We start from the raw sequence: 12,636 nt of genomic DNA, 5'->3' as shown, positions 1-12,636 counted from the left end.
AAAAGTGGAATCCTGTGGGCACTGTATTTTGAATAGTTGGATCCTGTGAGCGTTTTAAATAGTGGAATCCTGTGCGCATTTTGTTTTATTTTGAGATGTGGGATCCTGTGGTCATTTTATATTTTATTTTGAGCTGTGGCAACCTGTGGGCATTTTATTGTGAATAGTGGGATCCAGTGGGCACTGTATTTTGAATAGTTGGATCCTGTGAGCACTTACTTTTAAATTTTGGGATCCTATGAGCATTTTTTAATTTTTGATGTGGGATCCTGTGGGCATTTTATTCTGAGTAGTGGAATCCTGTTGCATTTATTTTGATTTGTGGCATCTTGTGGGCACTTAATTTTGTGTGCATTTTGTTTTTTGAATAATTTGTAATTAAAATGTCTTTATTCTTATCATAGTGTTGTCCATTGGACAATAGGACTGAAAATTGTTTGGACTTTATGGTACAGGTTGTGACTGTCCTTGTGCTGTGAGGAAGTACAGTATGTTCCTGAGCCCAGCTGATCTTTTCGCAAGTGTGGATGTGCACTTAAATACGCTTTGAAATCGATTAAAACAACTTGTGCTGAATTTGGTTCATGATTCATCCATTCATTAAATAACTGAAAGTAACTAAGTAACTTTTACTCAAATTACATTTTAAATGAAGTAATTTTGTACTTTTACTCGAGTAAATTTCGAGATGGGTAATTTTACTTTTACTCTGAGTAGATTTTAGGCAAAGTAATGATACTTTTACTCAGTTACAATTTTTCAGTACTCTTTCCACCTCTGGGTCTGGATAATGAGGCTTAATAGTGCGTGTGGCCTCCATGTGCCTGTATGACCTCCCTACAATGCCCGGGCATGTTCTTGATGAGGTGGCGAATGTTCTCCTGAGGAATCTCCTCCCAGACCTGCATTAAAGCCTGCATTTTTAAACATAAAAATATTAACATATACTGAAGGAGATTTATGAATAAACATAAAATATATGTTGATACATACAGAGGATGCCACCAACGAGCAGGATGAAAACAGATCTAAAAACGATGAACTGGAGATGGCTAACTTCTCTACTGTGTGCTATAGCAAACATGTGCTGTGGTCCACTTCCTGTATGACCTCAGTTTTAACAGAAACACATATTCTAAGACTCGCCACAAGATGGTGCTATTCACTAAGACAAAAACATTAACGGTTACATTGAACTTGTAACAGCACACTCCCCACCTGGCATGATTGAATGCCACTAACCATGTAAGTGAATAAGACTAATTGTCCGTGTTTGGGGAAAGAATGAGGACAATTTCTGAGATAGGCCTCATGAGAAGTTTGGTCCCATCCCTTCTAGAGACCTTGATTTCCACTTTTCTGACTTTTCCATCTTTACTGGGAAAGACCTGAGTGATGAGCCCTAAAGGCCATTCATGCCTCTTCAATTGGTCATCTGGGAGTAGCACTATGCTTCCTAGCTCCACGTCTTGCTGACTGTCTTGCCATTTCCGGCATGGCTGCAGTGTAGAGAGGTACTGCTTCCTCCATCGGTCCCAAAAGATTTCAGCAAGGTGCTGGACTTGCCGCCACTGGTGTCTGAAAAGGTCTTTGCTTCCAAAGTCACCTGGAGGAGCAGATGGAACACTTGATTTTTGTGTAAGAAGCATGGCAGGTGTTAGTATGACTAGGTCTTTTGGGTCAGTAGGCACTGGGACCAGTGGTCTGGCATTGATGATGGCTGCCACTTCTGCCATTAGAGTGACAAAACACTTTGACTGCTTAGATCTTTGAGTGAGTTTCGCCAAGAAATCCACTTGTCTTCCATCTCTTTTGGCAGTGTGGAATCCCAGTCAACATTCCCTTGTGTAAGCTCTCTGAGGATGGCCTTGCCTTCAATGGTAACTGGAGCAACAAAACCCAATGGGTCATACACACTATTCACAACAGACAAGACACCACGTCAGGTGAAAGGCTTCTCTTCATCTGAACATTTAAAGGCAAAGGTATCAGATTTGAGATCCCAGTTTAACCCCAGGCTGTGCTGTTCTGGTAGTGTATCTGAAGCAAGGTCCAAGTCCTTCAAGTCAGTTGCGAGGTCTTGAGATGGAAAAGCTTCCATAACCTCCTTCTTATTTGAGGCAATTTTGTGCAATCTCAAATTGGATTTGGCTAGTGTGTCCTGTGTTTTCTTTAATAAATTGACTGCAGCTTCAACGTTTGTAAGGGACGTGAGCCCATCGTCAACGTAAAAATTCCTGTTGACAAACTGTTTGACCTCTGGCTCTCCTTCTTTAACAGACTGTCTGAGGCAGTAGATAGCCACTGCTGGAGAAGGCCTGTTTCCAAACACGTGAACCCTCATGCGAAACTCAGTGATGTCCTGGCTAGGGTCGTTATTTCTGAACCACAGGAATCTTAAAAAGTTCCTGTCATCTTCTCTCACAAGAAAACAATAATACATTTGCTGTATATCTACAGTCACAGCAACAGCTTTCTTGCGGAATCTGATTAACACTCCCAAAAGAGAGTTGTTAAGATCTGGCCCAGTTAACACTAGAAGCACCGCGCCTCATTTACATACTTATACCTAGAAGCGCGGAGGGCCGGTCATCTGACCGATTTCACCACCTCCTACTAGCGCCGTGTTGTTTTCACCTACTTAAAGCGCGCCTCGGGCGGTCAAAAGACCGCTGAGTCTTTACACAGGGGAGCTGGTACTGACACATAATTAACGCTAGATGGCGTTTTGCACAAAAGGAAGAATGAGCCGCCCAAACAAAATATTCGTAATGGTGACATTTGCACGTAACGTCAATATGTTAACAAATTAATGTGACTAAACCTTTTAGAATCAGTGCCTTGTGACCTTGTTCTCAGTAGCTTTCCCATTGTCAGTTTTGTTTAGTTTCATATTGCATTTCCTGGTTTGTGCGAAAACGTAAATGCAAAATATAGTTTCAGTTTTGTTTCTTGGTTAGTGTAATAGTTTGCTTGGTTAGTGTAATAGTTTGCTTATTTGTCTGTGTGTTATTCTGTTGGCATATATGTCACTATATTATCATGTACGTTCGCCACACCACTAACCCACTGGCCCGCACCCCCACTGTGAAGCGTTCACGTCTTTTGTCTTGCTAATGAAACAGACTGCGCTGCAGCCTTCCACCCCACATCCACAAAAAGCTTGTTCGATACTCAGAGTAGCAAAGTGAAGCCCGTAGACCGAGCTAAAGCAAGTTTGTTTGTATACTCAATGTTACGCCATTTCAAGTTTTAATGTCTAAAAGTTGTGTATGTTAGTGAATTGTAGGCTATGGTGAACATAACAAATCTACAAATAAATGTCTATAATGTTTTGTGTTAGACAAAGAACAAAAAGCATAAATAGGCAAAATAATTACAAAAATATCATTATAAAAGGTAGGCTATGTACCTTTGCGTAACAAAACGCAAAATTATTAAAATGATACGGATGGCTTCACGAATATAGTTGCCTCTGTCCTCTCTAATGTTCACTTTTTTATCTTGCCGTATTGTGTTGCCGTTTCAAATGAGGTGTTTGATCGGTGAATAGCCGATGTGTGATCCCACGTCCTAATGACCGTGTTATCACCGAGCGTTATCACCATTCGGTGATTTACATGTATCGTATATTGCATAAGTTTCGTTCCCCACCTCAAATTAAGTTCCATTTATGTAGTGAATTGTGAACTTGAGAATAAACCTCCACCGCTGTGGTTAATGTTCATGCACTGTTTGAACAATATTTATTAATTACAGCCAGGTTTTGGAGGTTGTTGTAGAACACAGCTACAGGCCAACAACGGGTGCATCCCGTCTCTCTTTAGCGTATATTGCATAAGTTTCGTTCACCACCTCAAATTAAGTTCCATTTATGTAGTGAATTGTGAACTTGAGAATAAACCTCCACCGCTGTGGTTAATGTTCATGCACTGTTTGAACAATATTTATTAATTACAGCCAGGTTTTGAACACAGCTACAGGCCAACAACGGGTGCATCCCGTCTCTCTTTAGCGTTGCATAAGTTTCGTTCCCCACCTCAAATTAAGTTACATTTATGTAGTGAATTGTGAACTTGAGAATAAACCTCCACCGCTGTGGTTAATGTTCATGCACTGTTTGAACAATATTTATTAATTACAGCCAGGTTTTGGAGGTTGTAGAACACAGCTACAGGCCAACAACGGGTGCATCCCGTCTCTCTTTAGCGTATATTGCATAAGTTTCGTTCCCCACCTCAAATTAAGTTACATTTATGTAGTGAATTGTGAACTTGAGAATAAACCTCCAAGCTTTCAAGCAAACTGTGTTGCTGTTCAAACGCCCAAACCGAGGAGTCACGCAAACTATGTTGCTGTTCAAACGCCAAAACCGAGCTTTCAAGCAAACTGTGTTGCTGTTCGATCGCCCAAACCGAGCTTTCAAGCAAACTGTGTTGCTGTTCAAACGCCCAAACCGAGGAGTCACGCAAACTATGTTGCTGTTCAAACGCCAAAACCGAGCTTTCAAGCAAACTGTGTTGCTGTTCGATCGCCCAAGCAGAGTTTTCACTCAAACTGTGTAGCCGCGTCCCGACGAATTTATAGCTCACGTTGCCTCATGAATGCTATTGTGAATAAAGTGTTCATAACAGCACCGCCCATGCCATCATCTCAGTTTCGCTCGCAAAGGTATGCATTTACATACGTAACTTGCATTCTGCTTAATTCTTTTGTAATGCCAGTGTGTCAAAAGCAGCCATACATAATGTATGTATCTAACAGCTAGCCCTGGCGAAGAGGGATTATACCCGAGAGATCATTTCTTTGAGATATTGACTTGATAAGTAGGCTAATTACCATTCGCAGAATTCCTGCAAACTACTAAAGCATTTATTAGGCAAAGCAAGACGCTCTCACGGTTTGAAAACCATTGATGTAAACTTATATATAGTATATATTAAATAATATTAATAAATAAAGTATATATTTTAAGACTTTGGAAAGTGAAACACTTTCACTTTCGTTCAACGGACGAATTCCGTTTTGTCTTTACACAATAATCAGTTTGTACTTTGAATAATTTAGTTTTGAAAACTATTGATCTTTATTTAGTTATACTAAATATTAAATGACATACGAATCTTTGCGACACCCGCTGGCAGAAAAGAGAATCACAGTCTTGAAGTGTAGGCGACGACGACAATATTACAGAGATACGAGCGAAATCGATTGAAACTAGCATGTGCAGGGTTTCTTTTAACAATGTAAAAATACTAGTTTATTAAAAGGACAATTCTGGGAAAAGTCATGAAAGGAGGGTTCTGAAATTGGATCCAGTGCAAAGATATTATAATTTTTTGTGCTGCTGCGGTCAAGTGACCGGTGCTCGGCGCTTCTAGGTATAATTAGGTCGACCAGAGGCGGCGCTTCTAGTAGACGTCACAGTGGTCAAATGACCGGAGCTTTGGCGCTTCTAGTGTTAACAGAACGTCATTGAGTGACACTCCGTTTTGTTGAGCGCTGGAATCGAATACCACATGGATATTTCCAGGTTCCTTTGGGTGGTATACGCCGAAAATGGGTAAGTACCATCTCTCTTCATTTTCTTTAAGACAGGGTGCTTCTCCTGCATGGTCATTCTCGAATATTTTTTCCATAAATGACAATAAGTGCTGTTTCATCTCTGTTTTTCTGTTAAGGCTACGTATGAGTGAATGGAGTCGGTTTTGAGCTTGGGGTTTGTTGTCAGGGAGACGTTGTCTTGGTGCCTTGAAGGGCAGTGGGGCCACCCAGCTGTTGCTTTTGTCTTTCTTGAGGCCTTGTTCCATGATTTCCAAGGTGATGTCCTCTATGGATGGAGCTATTTGATTATCCTCACTGGTAAACTGGAAAACTGCATGGCCAAACTGGCTGTCATCTTTACTGTAGGTGTGTCTCATTCTAGGGAACTCAGCTTGAATATATGAAGGTATTGAGCTGTATCGCTCCTTCACCTGGATAACATTAGGGCAAGGCTCAAAGATGGTAGGATGTCTTTTCTCTGAAGCACTGGTATAGAGTGTGTGTACTGTTGCTGGTTTATGGACCCTTCCTAGACAGACATCTCCAACAATCACCCATCCCAAGTCGAGCTTTTGGGCATATGGGGCATCCTGAGGTCCGTTTAACTGTTTGCGAACCTTATGGACTCTGATCACATCACAACCTAAAAGCAGCATTATGGCAGCTTTAGGTTCCAGCTCTGGGATAAGGTGAGCAATTGATCTCAAGTGGGTATGATGGAGAGCTGCACTGGGAGAAGGAATCTCCATTCTATTGTTTGGAATCTCGTTGCATTCCAGGAGGCTTGGAAGAGGATGACTTACTTTCCCATCTATAGATTCTATCTGGAACCCTGAAGCTCTTCTAACCATGTTGTCTGACACTCCTGAACAGGTCTTGAGACAGTAAAGAGAACTGGGACCTTTGATGTTAAAGATATCAAAGAATTCAGAACTAGCCAGGGATCTATTGCTCTATTCATCGAGGATTACATAGACCTTTATGGATCTGTCTCGGGTACCTGTAGGATAAACTTTGGCTAAAAGAATCTTCGAGCAGGACCTCTCCGTGAAATCACCACCACAGACTTCAGTGCATAGAGCAGTTGTCTCTGATGAGGGCAAGATGTTCTCCTCCCCACCATGCTCAGAGTCAGGGCTTGTTTCTTTAATCCGAGGTGCTGGTCCAGGATGGAGGGCAGTGGAATGCTTTTCACTGTCACATTCGCTGCATTTATTGCTCAATTTGCAGTCCTTGGCAGTGTGAGATGTAGACACGCAGCATCTGTAACAGATTCTGTTCTCTTTAAGAAAAGCTTTCCGCTCCTCAATAGGTTTCTCACGGAAGGCACGACATTTCCTCAGTGTATGGGGCCTTTTGTGAATAGGGCATATTTTTTCTGGATTTTCTGTCCTCCTTTTATACCCATCTTGGTCTGCAGCAGGAATCTCAGTTTTGAGTACGGAGACTTCTCTGTTTCTTCTTTGTTTCCAAGAGGCTTGTCTGTTTTGCTGGGAACATCCAGTTGTCCTGTAAAACTGAAACTTGGATCATTCCTTATACGTGCTTGTTGGCTGATAAAGTCCACAAAGACAGCAAAGGGAGGAAATGCCACTTGGAATTGGTCTTTGTAGTTTGATCCAAATGATAGCCATTTTTCCTGCAGACTGTAGGGTAACTTCTGGACCACATGATTGACACCTCTGGGGGTGACTAAGTAAGAAAGCCCTGGAAGATCTCCTTCTAACTTAGCTGCTTGTAATTCCATCAGAAGATCACTTAAATCTCTGAGCTTCGTGTAATCTCTGTTGCCAACCTTGGGAAATCTCTCTAGTTTCTGGAAAAGTGCATTCTCAATTGCCTCAGATGAACCAAAACATTCATTCAATCTGGTCCAAATCATCCTCAGTCCCTTTTCTGGCTCCTTAGCATGGATGTCTCTTATACGCTTAGCATGGTCAGCCGACTCCTTTCCCAGCCACTTGACTAAGAGATCCATCTCTTCACTGCATGTCAAGTTTAAACCTCCCACTGCATTCTGAAAAGAGCGTTGCCAGGCTCTGTAGCTTTCAGGTTGGTCATTGAATTGAAGTAGGCCAGTACTGACAAGCTCACGGCGAGCAAGGAACCTGACAAAATCTGTCATGTTGGAATCATAACAGTGAGAAATTGGTGGTACATGTCTATGGAGAAAGGGAGAACACTGGCTGGTGTCTTGCCCAATTGTTGCATCATGGGGTGACTCTGAAGCATGAAATGGGTTCTGAGCTCTTGAACGATCCACAGGTGGAGGAGGATCTAAAACACTTATGTTGATAACAGAAGAAATACTATCTTTTTCTTTGATGCGTGGGATGCAGAGAGAATGGTGTTGTCTTGAGTCTACCTGCACCTGTCTCCTCTCGCCGTGAGGGAGTACATCTGCCTTTGAAGCTACATGTTTGTCTTCATATACACTGGCCTGTTCTACAATGTAATCCTTTGTACGCTGTTTAGGATCGAGTGGCACCGCATCGAGTTGGAGTTTGTTTCTCATTACTGGCGTCTGATGCTGCTTCCAGAACCTCAGCTTCAGCTACAGCTACGGCAGTTTCTTTCTCAAGTGTTAGCATTTCCATTGCAGCCTGTAGTTGAGCTTTCTCTAATTTCAGTTGCATCTCCTTTTCAGCGAAAGACAGTCGTGCTTTAGCAGCTTCGGCTCTTGCCCGAGCCTTTGTGGCAGCAGTGGCTGTGGCTGAATTTCTGGAGTGCAGGGAAGAACGCGAGGCACAAGACCTAGTGTGTTTTGAAGATGCCTGTTCTTCATCCATAGTACAAGAGAGAATATTCACTGATGTAGCCAAACACGAAAGTGTGATACCAGTTTGAGTTAGGCTGAGAACTGTGTTGTCCTATGGTATGGAAGCCTCTTTTCACTGTACTGTCCTCTATTCACATAAGGGATGATGTGACTTGACAGTCAGATAAACACCTTTCTTCAACCACGACTCTGAAGACACTTGCCTATTTGTCCACAGGTTTCATGATTTGAAAAGGGTGAAACTGAAAAGAAGTACAGCAAAGCATTAACCTGATTGTCTGCTTAGCTACACGTTTATCATAAACAACACCTACATCGCACGCGTTCTCTCTAATTACAGAGACCAGTATATGTATATGTACTGTATAGTTCACATTCTAAGAGATGACGTTTAACACAGTCATTTATCAATTTAGCTGACACTGTCAACAATATTACAAAACATAAAAATATTAACATATACTGAAGATTTATGAATAAACATAAAATATATGTTGATGCATACAGAGGATGCCACCAACGAGCAGGATGAAAACAGATCTGAAGCGATGAACTGGAGATGGCTAACTTCTCTACTGTGTGCTATAGCAAACATGTGCTGTGGTCAACTTTCTGTATGACCTCAGTTTTAACAGAAAACAGAAACACATATTCTAAGACTCGCCACAAGATGGTGCTATTCACTAAGACAAAAACATTAACGGTTACATTGAACTTGTAACAGCACACTGGTATTCTCTAAAACACCCAGTTTCAAACGATTTCTACCACCTAATGAGCCAGAATTAGACGGTGCGTAATAAGCTGTTCTCATATGGTCTGCCATGTTGATAGAAAGTGTTGATGAAAATAATGACCCTCAAGATTTGTTTGGTTGGATGTTTTATTCAAAAAGGTTACAACGCATCAATGAAATCTAGAAATTCCACACACACATCAACATTTTTCTCAACTAGGTATTCAATCACCTTGCAAACATTAATCTGTTTCTTTGTTGAAAGTTTTACCACACAAATGTCTATTATATATGTACACAGACAAAGCACATGATCGATTTTTACCGCGTTGTCGCTCTTAGGCATGAGAACCAACAATTTACTAATAGACACATGGGGTGTTGCGTTAGAATCTACACATAACTGAGCCAAATGACGCCAATCATGCGCTGTTGTTGTTTTGACAATATTCATTTGATTACGGTGGCCGATAAGGGCAAAACAAGTTTACATTTTAGGAAACAAATTTACAAAAATACAAAAAACGAATTTACAAGTATTGAAACACTTTTACCAGCTACCGAAACACTTTTACCAGTAGGCTACCGAAACAAATTTACAAACGGCGAATCTGACGGAAAGGGTAGGTACAAAACAAAGGAAGTGCTTGTTGCTGACCATTGTGTCAATCAAACTTGTTCGTGGGGATAGAGTGAGTGGAGTTAGCGGTCAAGTCAAGATTAGCAATGTTTTGTCCATTTTGCGGCACCCATTTTAGCCAGTTGGCAAGTTTTTGTTTTTCATGTGGGAAGTCTTTGGAGTTTTTAAAAGAGCAGTCAGAAGACGACGTAATGCGTTTTTGTATAGGCTACTTCAATGAAGGTCACTCCTATGATGTAATCGTCGATATGATGTCCTCTTTACACGGTGTAAACATTAGCTTGCGGGTGTCTTAAAATGAAACTTTTTACAAATTTACAAACGGCGAATCTGACGGAAAGGGTAGGTACAAAACAAAGGAAGTGCTTGTTGCTGACCATTGTGTCAATCAAACTTGTTCGTGGGGATAGAGTGAGTGGAGTTAGCGGTCAAGTCAAGATTAGCAATGTTTTGTCCATTTTGCGGCACCCATTTTAGCCAGTTGGCAAGTTTTTGTTTTTCATGTGGGAAGTCTTTGGAGTTTTTAAAAGAGCAGTCAGAAGACGACGTAATGCGTTTTTGTATAGGCTACTTCAATGAAGGTCACTCCTATGATGTAATCGTCGATATGATGTCCTCTTTACACGGTGTAAACATTAGCTTGCGGGTGTCTTAAAATGAAACTGAAAAGGAGTGGAGTGTACCGCAGAAAAAACTATTCCTCTACAAACGCTGTCAAGAATGCTATACGGTTGGAGCTCCGTGGACCAGGGCAGCTCTTTGGCTACCGAACGATGTGGCAAGTACTTCGGCAAAAGTACAATTTGCGAGTAAAGAGAGATGATGTTATGGTGTTACTCCGGGAGCTCAATCCTCGAGGATGCGAGATGAGAGCACGCAGAAGGTTCGTCAGAAGGACCTACTATTCAATGGGGCCCAACTATATATGGCATTCTGATGGTTACGACAAACTCAAGCCATTTGGATTGGCCATTTCGGGCTGCATAGATGGGTTTTCACGGAAAGTATTGTGGCTTGTATGTGGACCAACAAATAATAACCCATCAGTAATCGCTCGCAATTTCCTCTCTTGTGCACAAAAACTTGGTGTTGTCCCCATGAGACTGAGGACCGATTGTGGTACAGAGAATGGCCTTATGGCTGCAGTTCAGTGCACTCTTCGACACCAGCACACCGACTACTACTCAGGAGTGTCTAGTCACATGTATGGCTCATCCACCAGCAATCAACGCATTGAGTCGTGGTGGTCGATATTGAGAAAGGGAAGGTATGCAGCCCTAAGGATTTGTTTTCATAATTGCTATTAGCCTAAAGATATAACATTTTTACTGTCATTCATAATCATGTAGATTAACTGACATGAATATCACTGTATAGGAAGAAAATTCAGCGTAAACACACCAGTTACATTGTACAGTATATTTAACCTGACTATAGTCCATTATTATTGCACTCCATTTCTAAAGGTCTCAGTTCTGGATGGAACTATTTGCTGACCTCCGAGATGCAGGACACTTCAGTGGAAGTCATGAACATCAGTGTTTACTGAGGTTTTGCTTTGGCGATGTCGTACAGAAGGACCTGGATGAATGTGTGACACTATGGAACAGTCACAGGATTCGAACTTCAAGAACAGCATCATGTCCTGGAGTGCCTAATGAACTTTACTACTTACCACACAGGTAACTAATTAGTGATGTATTGTTTCTTTACTGTAGCTGTTATTTGTGACATATATGTAAATGAATGCTTTATTAAGATCCATTCCTCAATCTAGATTTGGCTCCAGAGACTGTGGCTTTAGAGTTGAACAGACAGAACTGGATGGTTTTCCTGAGATAAGACAGACGGTTAATCCGTGTGGTGACCCAAACATCCAGGAGTACTTGGACTTTGTGATGGAACACAGACAGCTACAAAAGCCAAGCAACTGGGAGACTGCAGCACAACTGTACCTTTGTCTCAAAGACATATCACAGCTGTAATTGTTCTGATTAGACATTAACTGAGTAGATTTTATAATTTTACCTTTCCAACTACTTGAAGCTCACATGAATATGTTTGAAATATGGAGTAACAGTAATACATATAATGAAATATACTGCAAATATGGAAAATAAACATTTTATTTCAAGTACTGTTTCTCCCCTTAATACATCATTGCTGTATCAAAATTTATTTGCCATCAAGAACATTCACATCTTCATTTATGCTTAAAATATAGCAATAACAATGTGTTTTTTTCCATCACAAACATATAAATCTATCACCTAGGTATACCATGGTTTAATAACATGTAAATCCTGGGGAATTCTGAATTCCAAAGTCCATATTTGTCCTAAACTCATTGTATGAATCCAGAAGTGGTAATTTCAGTGTGTTTGAGCATGTATTTGCCATTGGAAATAGTGAATCATCCAGGAACTCAATCTTTGGCAGTGGATCCAATCCAGCTGGGGGAAGTGAAGTTAGTCCAGTTGCAAACATGAAAACGTCATCCACACACACAGCAGCCTGGCCTTCTGTAAAGCAATAGAACTGTGATGCTTATACTGCTAGTGTTTTTAATTAGTAGTAAAAATGGTCATTTATTACACAATCTCTTTAGCAAACCTTCACAATCAAGAAGATAGTCGGCCCAGTAACCCAACGTTTGACCTTCTCTAATTCTCCTGTTGCTCCCGGATGGACTGAGGTCAGGTTGGAAAAGACTCTCAAGTTGGAGAGCAGTGAGTTTCTTCTCTGAGTGGCACAGGACTGGGACCAGCAATGTAGAGTAAAGCTGCAGTGCTGTCAAAAACTGAAGGGCTGAAAGACCTTCTTTAAATCTGGAGAGGACAACACACTGTTACACTGCTTTATAGTATACCAATCATAGTATACCAATCAGTAAATAGTATGCCAACATAATGCATTCAAATTTTCCGGCCCACAGCC

General features: G+C 41.2%; 1 long non-coding RNA gene across 1 annotated transcript; it reads left to right on the top strand.

The window, feature by feature from the left end:
• Nucleotides 1-5,239: 5,239 nt before the first annotated feature.
• LOC143516495 (uncharacterized) lies at nucleotides 5,240-11,781 on the top strand. The gene is made up of 3 exons (XR_013131707.1): nucleotides 5,240-10,966; nucleotides 11,166-11,381; nucleotides 11,477-11,781. It is a non-coding gene; the product is annotated as an uncharacterized LOC143516495 (long non-coding RNA).
• Nucleotides 11,782-12,636: the final 855 nt, after the last annotated feature.

This window comes from Brachyhypopomus gauderio, chromosome 6, assembly GCF_052324685.1.
Source record: "Brachyhypopomus gauderio isolate BG-103 chromosome 6, BGAUD_0.2, whole genome shotgun sequence".
NCBI classification, from domain to species: domain Eukaryota; kingdom Metazoa; phylum Chordata; class Actinopteri; order Gymnotiformes; family Hypopomidae; genus Brachyhypopomus; species Brachyhypopomus gauderio.
The sequence above is the reverse complement of the archived record's forward strand: the minus strand, read 5'-3'. Positions and strand labels throughout refer to the sequence as shown.